Below are 12,613 nucleotides of genomic sequence, written 5' to 3'. Positions count from 1 at the left end.
TGACGTGCATTTTAAAATAATCACAAACATTATAGCCACAAAATTAATTTTTACAAGTTGTAGACATTGCCCGTTACACCAGACATTGGACTACACTGTCAAGAGCTTTGACATCTACAATGACGTCTACAAAGCAGGCTTATACTGGTAGAATGTTTCATACCATAATTACTGTGTGTTCAGAGCTCACGTGTGAAGTATGGATACTGCTGCTTCAGCAAGAACCGAGGATGAGCACCCTTCCTGGTTCTGAAAAAAAATAACAGAGGAAATGCCTTAAGCAGGATTCTGAAACGGGGTTGAATGAAACAAGAATGAACAAGAAATTCTTTCAAAACATGTAAAGCAATGCAAACAAATATTTATTTCAACTTATTTCTACAAAAGACCACCTCATGAAGACTGGTGGTGGGGTATTGGCTCAAAAAAAAGCAGAGAGCACTTATACAAATGCTACAGGGAGCTTTCGCAGCCAACAATTGTTTGAACACACCTAAACTAATCACTGTTCAACAAACTCATAAAAAATCTTTGAATGCATAAAAAACCAGTGGTAAACACAGGAAACAGTTAAAACAGAATGACGGCACAAGTTTGTCCCGTCGTTCGCTTCTGTGTCCTGGGTTTTCCTATGGTTTTTCATCCATTCAAACATGTACCAGCTAGCCCAGTCCAACGCCTTGGTATCATAAAAATATGGATAGTCAATCCTTACACAAAGTTGAAAAAAAAAAGAAAGTATAAAGTAGGTGACAAAATTAAAACGACACCAAATTGGTTGGCTTTTAATTTTAAATGATAATATAAAAAATAATGGCATGAATGAAAGTGAGCAGCACGCGAAGTACCTTGTTGCTAGCCCGACATTCCACTTTGAAGCAAAATGTCCGCTTTCAACACTACATAGGCTAAACATGCAATGAGGCATTCCTTTAGGCACACAAAATATACCATAATTGTTAAAAAAGCTACGAATCAGTTGAAAAAACCTGACCACGACAAATTGGAATTAGTGACTAGATACAGTTTCAGAAATACACAGCGACATCATATAAAAATATATGGTTCCCATACAAAGATTGATCATAACAAAAATTCAGGACATTTATCAGACTGGCATCAATGTGCAAAGCAGCTTAATGAAGGAAGACGGTCTTCATTAAAAACATGTTAATATTGGGAGCTCATGTGCTTCCCTGCAAGTTGGGTGTGTAAACCCACTGATATCTTAACTAACCCGCCTGAATCATCACTTGATAGACATTGAGGAATTTTACGAATTGGTTTATTGTAGCCAGCTGTCTAGTTTATTTCTTTATTTTTCTTGGCATTTCGTGTCTAATTCTAAATTTGGTGACTAGATAGCTTTTACTATGGTCATGCACTGGTGACAACGAATATTTGATTTTACTTTAAAAAAATTTCAGTTTTGTTTTATTGCTCACCAGCCAACGATCTGAAATATCAGAGGTGCTTAAAACGTATGTTGGCATTTCCTTCCTGCAGTGTAGTACAAATAATCATGACTTTTACCATAATTTGTTCACAAATCGTAATATGTGGAAAGTATTCAGCTTAATGAAAATGTCATTTCAGAAGCATGCACAATCAACAAGGCCTCAATGACTCTCATGACGTGGTCCACTTGTTTCTGTCACAAATAACCTGAGTGCAGACACATTCCACCGAAGACGAAGGTATGCCCTCTTGGGTGATGAATATTTAAAAAGCCTTACGAGTAAATTTGCTGCTGAGCACGTGAAATTGTGGCATTAAAACAAAAGATCCCTCTTCGGCATCTTTCACTTGAAGGAGCGCTTGACCACAAACTTTGAGAAGCTGGAAAATGTTCCATGAGCCGCTCCAGCCAGCAGAAACGATGCAGGACACAAGTTGGTAGGCGGACCGTTGGCATCCTGCGATTGTGAAGATATTTCTGTTTAGTAGATGCTCTTCTTTTTGTACCACTGTTTATTTCACCTTTAACAAGCAGCTGAACTCCTTAACGTTCGCATAATAAAATGCTGCAATGCGGAACAGTTAGCAGGGTTACCTCAATTTTGCTTTTCTACGAATTAACACAATGTAGGTAATCTGCACACAACTACAATCAAAGTACAATTTTCACCTACTTCACTGCTAACATCAGCGTTTGACTGCTCAAGCACAAATACAGGTTAGACATGTGAGCAATCTGCTAAACGTATCCCCACAAACTGAACAATCAGGCATCAGAAATCGGCAAGGAAGGAGGTGTCACGTTTAAATGGCACTTTTTTTGTTCAAAACATAAACAACACCTGGAAGCTTGAAGCGTGAGAGGGGGTCTTTCACGCTGACAATGTCAGAACATAGCTTGCTAGTGGGCACCTGCACGATGTGCACAATGTGTTTCTTGAAAATGCGTGCGAAAATTTGATTGATGTGTAGGACGAGAATTGCAGCACGTTTTGACACAGGCCTTGTGGACGCTTCTGCCTGCTAATGTCAATGTGGATTCTTGCTAGTCGCCCTCTTCGCTTCTTTCTGAATATAATGCTTTAGGCATTATATTCAGGACAACGACTGCATCAAAACGTGCAGCAATTACCTACGTCCCACACATCGGTGAAACTCTCGCACACATTTTCAAGACACGCAGTGCATACATTGTGCATGTGCCCACTAGCAAGCTGCGTTCTGACATTGTCAGCGTGAGAGACCCCCTCTCACGCTCCAAGCTTCCGGGTATTGTTTATTAGATTCCATGCGCTGAATGCAAATCAGTGTACATTGGCGAAATGGGCAATCTGCACAGAAGATTAATGCAGCACTGGAACGAAGTGAACAAGGGCCATGCAAAAACAAGTCCCCTGGCAGAGCACCGTGAGAGGACGGGACACGTGGTCGACTGGAACAAGACAAAATTACTGACAACTGAGTGCAATCTATCTTCTCGATTACTGCTCGAGTCCCTCATTGTTCAGACGACGCCCAACATTATCAACATAATGGATGGCAATCTGCACCATATCTATGCAAACTCATTGCGCCGCGTAATGCCCAATATATAGCTTCGTTTTCCACGACACATGCTCACCGTGAACAAGCAACAAACCGTTAAATGGCTTTCTTGACTTGGTCAGTGACCTACGTTTCATCACTGCAATAATGCTTCTACCTGCCTACACGGCATTCCGTCAAACACTGGACTACACCACATGAGCCATTGGCGTTCTTAACCTGCACCAGAGTATATAACCTTTCACTACTGCTATGAGATAGACCCATAAACGCACTTCAATATGGCCTTTATATTTAGCTCTTGGAAACATTATGTATAATTTTACCTTTAAGTTGCACCTGCTACAGCAGCTGGTACTATACCAAAAACATGAAAAAAAAAACGGTGGTTTAACACGCCAAAGCTACACTTGGGATATGGGGAGCACTGTAGGGGAAGGCTTCGCATTAATTTTGACCATCTGGGTATTTTTGTGCGCATCGAAATCTCCAAACACGGGCGTCTTTACGTGTTGCCTCCATCTGAAAAGCGGCTACACCAAGCGGTATCTAACCGACATTCGCCTCCACAGCACACCACCCTAGCCACGGCAGTGGGTTAAACATATGAAATAAAGCGAGTTTTGGAGTGCAAATGAAAATATTAATCACACGTCTTATTTTCCCAATCGATGTACCTTTTGAAATCCACCATGCAATCCCCCCTCCCCTACCGGCCTACCAAAACACCTTTGTCTCAAGAGGTAATCAGGCTGTTGTTAATGAAGTAAGTATTTACAATCCGAGACTTGCTACCGTTAAAGTCATGCACTTTGTTTTAGAGATAAGCGACATTAGCCATTTGCAGCACCAGGAGTTAATTGCGCTAAGATCAGATTGAAAGCATTGACGGTAGTAGTTGAAAGAAATTGTGTGATAAATTACAACATCATCTGCAAATAGACTTACATGGGAGGATATGCAACATGGAAGATAGACCAAGCAACCTGCCTGGGGGGACAACAAAGTGGCACGAGCAAAAGAAGTATATAGTTATTACAAGTAAACTGCATTTGAGAAGAATGAAAATCTTTTGCTCAAGTGAGGACATTAGGGTGAAGTTTGAGAAGTAGTCTGTGGTGTGCAATGCGATTGAATGCTTTAGAAAAATCGAGAAAAACTACCGCAGTTTGTAAGCCTGTGTCAATGGATCAATGTAGATCGTGAACAAATCCTGAAAGTTGTGTTTCTCAAGTAACCCTTGTGAAAACCGTGGTGATACTCGAATGTGATATTGTGATTTTATAAATAATTAGCGACCTGAGAGTGGATGAAATGTTTCCTGACCTTGCATATGGTGCTTGTTAGAGAAATTTAATGGTGAAGTACCGTCTCCTGATTTAAAGACTGGTGCTACCTCGACTATCTTCCAACCATTGAGATTAGTGCCTGTCATGAGAGACTGCGAAAAAAGCGCTGTCAGAATTCTACAGACTGCGGGGTGTACTTTTCGGTATAGTATGATTATTACCAGTATGATCTGAAGTAGACCAGTTTGTATTGCAAGTTTAAAACCATATTGAAAGATCCTAAATGTTTGCTTGGCTTGATTACATACGAATACTTGCTTCAAAGTCAGTTCAATTTCTCTTCTTGCCCTTTAGTCGTCAGCCCCAGATTCTCTTCAATATCTCTGCTAAGCAATGACACGCTCCATACGCACAGCACTGCTTCATGAAAATGTTTCAAATAATCAGAGGCCACAGCACTGATAACAGGTATACATCATGGCAAGTTCCACAACATGCAATAACTAACCTGAAAATACATAACCGGTGGGTGCACCGATATGGCAGCAGTGCCTGGACCGATGTGTCGAGCAAATGCGCTGACTTCTGAACGGGTGGTCCAAGCGGCCAGATGATGGATGAATGACCATTCCTGGCGGCAAAGCGTACGGAGCACCAACGAAAGGCCAGGCAGTACTTGGGTACAGCAGGTGCAGTGTCGGTTGGCCAAGGGAGGCCCTGGCAAAGCCTTTGAAACTGGACTGGAAGGCAGCTGACCCAGGACAGCCAGCAGCAGCACCTGCAGGTGCATAATCTGTGAGTGTGCTGACACTTGTTGAAATACAAGAAGAGCACACACAAAGCACGAATGCTTACATCAAGTAGATTTTTAATCGTTTAAAGACAGTAACCTCCAAGGCACTAATAAGAACATTCCCGGAACACCCTAAGTGAAATTTAGGTCACAGTAAGAATGTATTTATTAGACCCGCAGGTACTGTGAGTGGGGTATGCATGATATATGCAAAGCTAGCTACTGAGCTAATTTGCATGGAACGCATGCTAGCAGCTCATCTGTATCCCTTGCTTTCAATCGGAACTGGTGTGTGATAGTTGAGGCTCCTCCATTTCAATGTCTGACTTGTATCTGCACGTTCAATTCTCCAATATAAATCGAGTTGAGTGAGTGCCTACAGCTTTTTTGTTAGTCTCTGTATGGCCTGCGGTTTTGCGAAAATGAGAACTTGCGAATTGGCTCAATTTTCTGCACTAATTTAAACAATACATATGCCTCTGATATCAAGCCCCAGACTTCACGAGAGCTACTCTGACAGAATCGGCAGGCGCCTCGTAGGCGTTGTGAAATCTCCCCCACTACCCCGAGACTATGCTAACTCCCTGCGAGGCCACATGCGCGCATTTCACCTTCAATTTGCACGTATGTGAATTCTATACCTCTATGAACTCTCAGACGGGCGTCGTCATATTCGTGCCGGACTCGTGAAACTCGGCAACGTAAATTACCGCACTCGCTCGCTGGCACGCGGCCCGAACTCTCTCACCGTTTCCGGCCCTTGCATACTATTTTCTCCACCTTGCACTTTGTAAATTCTCATGTTTAACTACACCTCGTGCGCCCTCATCTCTTGCCTGCTTTTCTTCCAGCACAACTCCGTCAGCACCCGGTCGACGCGTACGCTGTCGGGGCGCGTTGGCGAGCGAGTACGGCAATTTCGCTGTTGTCGAGCTTCACGAGAACAGCACACATATCGCGGCCCGAAGACCGCGAGGCGTACGGTCGCCGGTCTCGCGAGCGCAATAGCTGCGAAGCGCACTGCACGGAATTCGTGAGGGGGGGGGGGGGGGGGGGGAGAGAGAGATTTCACAACACCTACGAGACGCCAGTGTACGCGTTTTCACATGCACTTCCAGGGAACCTCCTGTTCATGTTATTTCTTGGTATACCGCGGGTATTCACGAGGGAGGACTAATCACAGCGTTGTGCCACTCACGCGAAATTGCGACTGCGATCTGCAACCGCAAAGGCACTGTTTGAGAGACACATAAACAAACGCCCCGGTGTTAAAGAGCCTTGCGTGATGTGAAATTATTAGCAGCCGTGTACCGGGCGCCAAGCAGCCGGGCGCCAAACAAGTATACTAACTCACGTAGGCTCTCAGAGCAAACGAGATGGGGGTCTAGCGAATTACTGATCCATAAACACCAGAACTCATTCCAACCAAATACAGAATAATAAAAAATGCGTACTTACCCGAGCAAAAACGATGTTTCCAACGTAAAATTCTCCTTCACTGTCGTCTTCATCTCGCGGACACACGAACACGCTTTGTTCTGATGCAATGTCATCCACTTTTGACGCGCAGTATTTTATCCGGCGATGATCGTTCTTCCGGGGTCCCCATGTTCAACACACGCGTAGGTTAGAAGGGTAGACATCACCCATAAAGCTTCTATAACTAGGATTTAAGCTTGAAATAGATAAAACAGATTAAAGAATCACGCCACCAACCACTCGGCACAAAACGCCATGAAAAAACGCACACAAAAGTGAGAGATAGTTGCCAGACTTCAAATGCAGCACCTCTAGTTTGACGAAAATTGTGTTACTACTGTAATGTTGGTAATTATCTTTCTGCTTTCAAAGTCTGAAATGTGTTTATAACTTAAATTTAAGGTTTTTAAACACAAAAAGTGAATACACATAAAGTAATTGACATATATACTGATATTGTAAAGAGGTTTGACGTTTGTTTTGGTTTTGTTTTCACGGCGGGCTTCTCAAGAGAGAACGTGCGAGAAAACGAGCTACTTTGGGTTTAGGAAGAGGGCGGTAAATGTCGGCGTGATAGAAAGCAAGGAACAGGTGCTTACCCTGGTCGTTAAAAAAGGAGCTAATGAAACCCTCACGTAAAAAAAAAGAAAAAAAAAGAAAAAAAACACGTTCGACGAGGAATCGAACCATTGACCTACAAAACAGTAAACGGACGCGTTAACAAACAGCTATGTCGGCGGGCGTGTTCAATGCGGCTAAAACAACTCTATACTTACGTAAGTTGTCAACGAATATTGTTGCTTGTGTCTAGTCATCGCCTCCTTTAACGATGGTCTAGTTTATGCTGCATTTTTGAAATTCTGGCTGTCCTAACGCTTGTTTCTCACGCACCGGTCTTGCAGACGAGGCCGCATTGCTAGCGCTGCAAGCGATTGAGCCAAAGCTCCATTATTTGACTCGAGCAAAGCTATCGCAGTCAACCCGACCTTTTCTGCGCAAGCCACGGCAGCCACGAAATAAATGGAATGTGCCGTTAGAATTATGGCGTTGATAACGCTTGTTTGACCGGCACCGTCTTGCAGACAAGCAACGTCGCTCTAATACTACAAGCGATGTCACTCCTGGCATGTCAGGCGCATCAAACCCATCGTGTAAAACGACTGCTAACAGTGCGAAAACCTCCGAGTTTGTAACAAGTGGGGATTTGCGGTGGCGGCGACGTAATAGGTACAGCAAGCAGGTAGGCAGAACAGCAGCGTAGGGTTACAACCTTTCCCCGAAAAAAAAATCGGGCCTTCCGGGGGGGGAGGGGGGGGCGGGGGGGGGATTGTGTTGACGCCAAAAGACGCCATGTTTTTTAACATGCAGTGCCATTTATTGTAGTGTTTTCTTAGAGAGAAATCAACATAACGTTTGTACTGAAAGTGATTGAGAGCTTGGTTAATCGCTCTGCATGTGCTTCACTGAAAAGTAACCGCAATTGCTGACCGCGGCGGTAGAATTTCGTTATTTTGTTCTTCCCTTAGGTCCCCCTCCATCTGAGGCAGCGCGCTCGCCCGCGTATTTTCTCTGCTCGCGTGTCTTTGCGCAGCTTGTCGACATAGGCGTGCGCAGAGTTCTCAATTTGGGGGGGGCAAAGTCTTACCGCTGCGCCCCCCCCCCCCCCCCCCCCCCCAGAGCAACTCCCGACCTCTTCTCACTGAAGGCCTTGCGGTGCGAACGCAGTGCAAAGAGGGATGGTTATAAGATTTTTATTTCAATGTGATGGAATTGCAACACACACAAAATATTTCTGAGCAGAAATTTTACTTTCATGTGTTACATCGGCAAGGCAGGCATGGGGCAAATTTGGCGCCCCCTTCAGATAATTAGGGGGGGCGGCCGCCCCCCCTGCCCCCCCTGTGCGCACGCCTATGCTTGTCGACACGTATTTATCGTCTTAGTTGTTGAATTGACGCTTATAAAACGCCAAAACGGGCATAATCACGGCACAAAAGCCAAAAAACCGGCTGATGACGACTGGTTTTAGATATGGACCGGCAACCGGCCCGCTGTTTAAAAAACCGGTCGGGCCGGTCCAAAACCAGGAAGGTGGCAACCCTACGGAAGCGACGAGCGAAAATGATTTTACACGACCGCCCCCGTCGGCCTGCGCAAAAAAGGAAGATAGAACCCCTGCATACACGCCCTCGAAGAAAGCTGTACAGCCGATCCAGTTTGTTGTGGACGAAGAGCAACCGAGGCTGCAGCCACAAACGATTGCGCTTGCCGTGGTATGAGCCAAAGCATATCTTCACATAGTTATGTTATCGTCCGTCTGACTGTTACTTACTGAAGGGAAAATTCAGAACACAAACGTTGACGTCTAGCGTCTATGCCAGACATAGACGCTGCTGTTTAGGCCCTAAAAACCACCTTCAGGGCGTCTGTCGGTTCTGTCTGATGGCGCGCTCGCGCCGCTGATTACGAACGAGGCGTCTGTTGGCGTTGACTTATCGTGTTGGCGAGCCGGTAAACGCCATCACGGTTAAACTCCCTGTTGGAAGACTACGCTGTTGGGACGATAGAGTGCCGACAGAGCTTCTTATTGGCCCCACAAACGCCATCAAGGTTAAACTCCCTGTTGGAAGACTAGGCTATTGGAACGATAGAGTGCCGACAGAACTTCGTATTGGCCCCACAGGCGTGCTGTGAGCCCAACAAGAAAGTCTTGTTGGAATTTTTGCCCGGGGCATAATAATACGGGAACAAATTCTTAGGTAAATTCGATTTCGTTGAGGACACCGATGCCTCGCGTAAAAGTTTTATTTATAGGACTACAAGAGGCATTTTGTAGCCTTTCCTTCCCGTGCACCCAGACATCGAAACGAACCTTGTGATACACTCGAAGCAGTAGATTAGTGCAGAGTGGAATTTAAACATTCAGCACGTTTTGTTCAATTTACGAACAGCAATTTTAGAGCCTTTCCCCTGGTCTATGTGGAGAGTTCATATTTATTCTCTCAACGGGCGGTGAAATAGTGCAATGTGCGGTTTAAACATTCAGCCTGTTTTTGTGCAATTTTGCATGCTTGCATTCACACACCGTTCTTTTAAGCACCCTAACGATAAGGTGCCGTGGTAACACCCCAATCGAGAAGAAATACTTTTTAGCACCCCTGTAACGGTCGTAGCACCCTATGAAACTGTTGATTACACCCCTGAATTTCGGCACCCTCGAGGTGGGGTGCCCGAGCAATATTTGGGTGCTTGAAAGGTGCAAAAAGGGTGCAAAATGTTCAGTACACCCTCCTTGCACCTTAAAGGGTGTAAAAATGTTAAGATTTACACCCCTTAATATGTGGCACCCTCATGATTGGGTGCCGGAGCAATGTTTTAGTCCTTAAAAGGTGCAAACAGGGTGCAAAATGTTGAGTGCACCCTTTTAGCACCTTTAAGGGTGTTAAAAAGTTTAGTGTGTATACGGAAAAACTAGCATGGAGCGTTTGGCGTCTTTCACACGCCCAGTTCTTCTACATTCTCTCCACATTCCCACGCTGCCCAAAAAACGCCACGCTCGACAATGCGCGCTACATAAACGTGCCACTTGCCAGCATCGAAGACTTCGCGAAGGCCTTCCACTGCAGCCCTGGAGCGGTGATGGCGGACCCTAGGCGCTGCACGGGCCTGCCGCCAAGAGCGCTATAGCGCTCCTTTATCGCCATAACGCGGTAGTTGTAGTCAAAGCTTGTTTGTGTATTAATGGCGATGAGAGACGTCGCCTCGCGCAATAAAACTGGGCCCCTAAGCCTTGCGAGGCTGGTCTTGTATATCCATGCCGCTCTCAAAGCTGTGCGAATAGCTTCATGCAAATTGACGCTTGAAGAGGGCGATTTTTTCTGGGTGTATTTAATTCTAAAGCGTTGGTTAGAAGGCGAATAACTCGGAGTCATGGACGTCGTAACCTGAGAAATGTCAGACAGAACGTCCGACGGCCTCAACAGAGTAGCAGTTAAGTGGTACGCTCCAAAATACAGCAGGGTATATTTGGGGCTGGGGGAGAATTGAGCCCAGGGGCTCTCATACACATGATCTTGGGGTGCGCACACAACCCAGCCCTCCCACCTTTACCCACTTCCCTTCCCCTCCCTGAGCTGTGGGAGAACCTGACGACCAGCGCCGGCTTGGATGCACAGCAACTCCTGGTGTCCAGGGCTGAGACAGCAAGGTCGCCCCATGGTCTCCTGGACTGAGGAGCCACTCCCACATCACCAGGCTCACAATAAAGTTTTTCCTCCTCCTCCTCCGGAATGTGACACGAGTACTCATCCATAACGCCGCCGCCGCAGTTGGTGGCTCTTGCTGACGGGAGGGGGGGGGGGACTGCGGCCTTAAACTTAGCAACCAGTGCCGTAGACGTGTACTGAGGTCTAGACAAGTTATCTGAAGACGCTCCTCAGAAGTAGCGACAGGTCGAGCACGAAGGTACGCTTGCCTTGATGTCTTCTTTCCTTGGCGATGCGACCGCGGCCATTCGCTGACGTGCCGTGAGGCAGCGTAAAAATCCGATCCCTGAAAACCGCTTCGCGCTTCATTGCGTACAATGCGTTTAATGTTGCTTGGCGCATTCTAAGGTTCAACTTTACGCTTACTATGAGCTCAGAGAAATCAGTCAGATTTTTCAGTCGTAGTAACGGTGCAGTGAAAGAGACGCAAAGGGGAAGGAGAGAGAAAAGTATGGACAGCGGGTGGTGGTAGCCCGCATATTTATTTACAGAAGGTAAAAAATGCCATGTTGCACTCTGGAGGCGTTTGGTGTCTCGGGGATAGTTGTGGGAACTGCGACAATGTAATAAAATAATACTGGCTCTAACGATGTACAGAGGGAAAGAAAGGCGTGGAGACCTGGTGTCTGTTGGAAAATCCGTAGGGCGATTGGCAGACGCCTGTTCACCACTTAGATTCGGCGGGCTTGGGTATAGCCAATCGGTCAGACTCGGTGGACTGATAATTACGCCTTTCGAAGGGTTGTTCTGGCGGCAACGAGGGAACTTCCGCAGAGAGTGTGCAATGTCGTTTTTGGTTGCGAAACTCATCGAAAGTACTGTATTTTGTGGCGCGAATATGGAATTTCGTGGCCGACCCAGTCCGAATTGTATTGATGATAGTAGGCCATGTTCTGGCCCAGTGGTGAGCGATCTCCGCATGCTTTGTTGGAGCTTCACGCGGGCCTTGCGTCCAGCGGTGGAGATGGAGAAAACAGGGACAACAGATCAGTGGGGCGCAAAAAAAAAAAAAAAAAGGAAAGCAGGGAAGAGGCGCCTCTGGTCGAACGGGACATCGCCACTGGAGGGACGGGGCTGCTCGGAGGATTCCGGGGAGTGAAGGAGGGGTCCGCTCTTGGTGGCCCCCGAGGTGGCAGAAAGGAGGAACGAGAACGACTCGGAGGGGCCCAGGGAAGAGCATCGCTCCGGGGACCCTAGTTACACGGTGGAAGTAACCGCAAGTTTCGTTAACCGTGGTTACTAAATTCCAGGGGTGGGGACAGAGCAGCCACGTGGTTACGTTAAAAATTAAAGCCGTTCCACTCAATGTGAAAGCTGTCGGAAGTGCAGAGCAGTGAATCGCCCGAATGGCCTGTACCGCCGTTATCCACTTACAGGTACCACCCCATGCAATTCAAATTTCCCGCCTTCGCAGTGCTCGCGCACCCCCGGCCTGAAACTGTGCCAGAGGGAGTTCTGTTCTCTTTGTGCTTTTTCTCCCTGCACATTCCGGCGTTGCACTGCTACATTTTGCGTTTACTATCGTACAAACCCATAGAGTTTCTTACAATATAACTAGAGGGGAAACTGGCGCTGCGATCGTACGCCTCAATGGGCGTGATGGGTAATTGTGGATTCGGATTGGCGCTTGATGGCTCGTGGAACTTACTATGGATTGCAGGCAGTTTCGTTTTCGTTTTGGATTTGCATGAACGCATTTGCTTAGGCGGGGTGTTGGGAGGAGTGATCAAAAATACGTTTCTCCTTGAACTGCATGCCTCGCGTGCACTGACGCCGCCCTGAGT

General features: G+C 46.3%; 1 long non-coding RNA gene across 1 annotated transcript; it reads right to left on the bottom strand.

The window, feature by feature from the left end:
- Nucleotides 1–341: 341 nt before the first annotated feature.
- LOC144158200 (uncharacterized) lies at nt 342–6,804 on the bottom strand. Its single transcript, XR_013319982.1, has 3 exons — nt 6,544–6,804; nt 4,801–5,070; nt 342–1,916 (listed from the first exon to the last, which is right to left on the bottom strand). It is a non-coding gene; the product is annotated as an uncharacterized LOC144158200 (long non-coding RNA).
- Nucleotides 6,805–12,613: the final 5,809 nt, after the last annotated feature.

This window comes from Haemaphysalis longicornis, unplaced genomic scaffold (assembly GCF_048455015.1).
Source record: "Haemaphysalis longicornis isolate Haplotype H1 unplaced genomic scaffold, Haemaphysalis longicornis Haplotype H1 scaffold_10, whole genome shotgun sequence".
Classification (NCBI taxonomy): domain Eukaryota; kingdom Metazoa; phylum Arthropoda; class Arachnida; order Ixodida; family Ixodidae; genus Haemaphysalis; species Haemaphysalis longicornis.
Note: the sequence above shows the minus strand (reverse complement) of the source record. Positions and strands in the feature narration are given on the sequence as shown.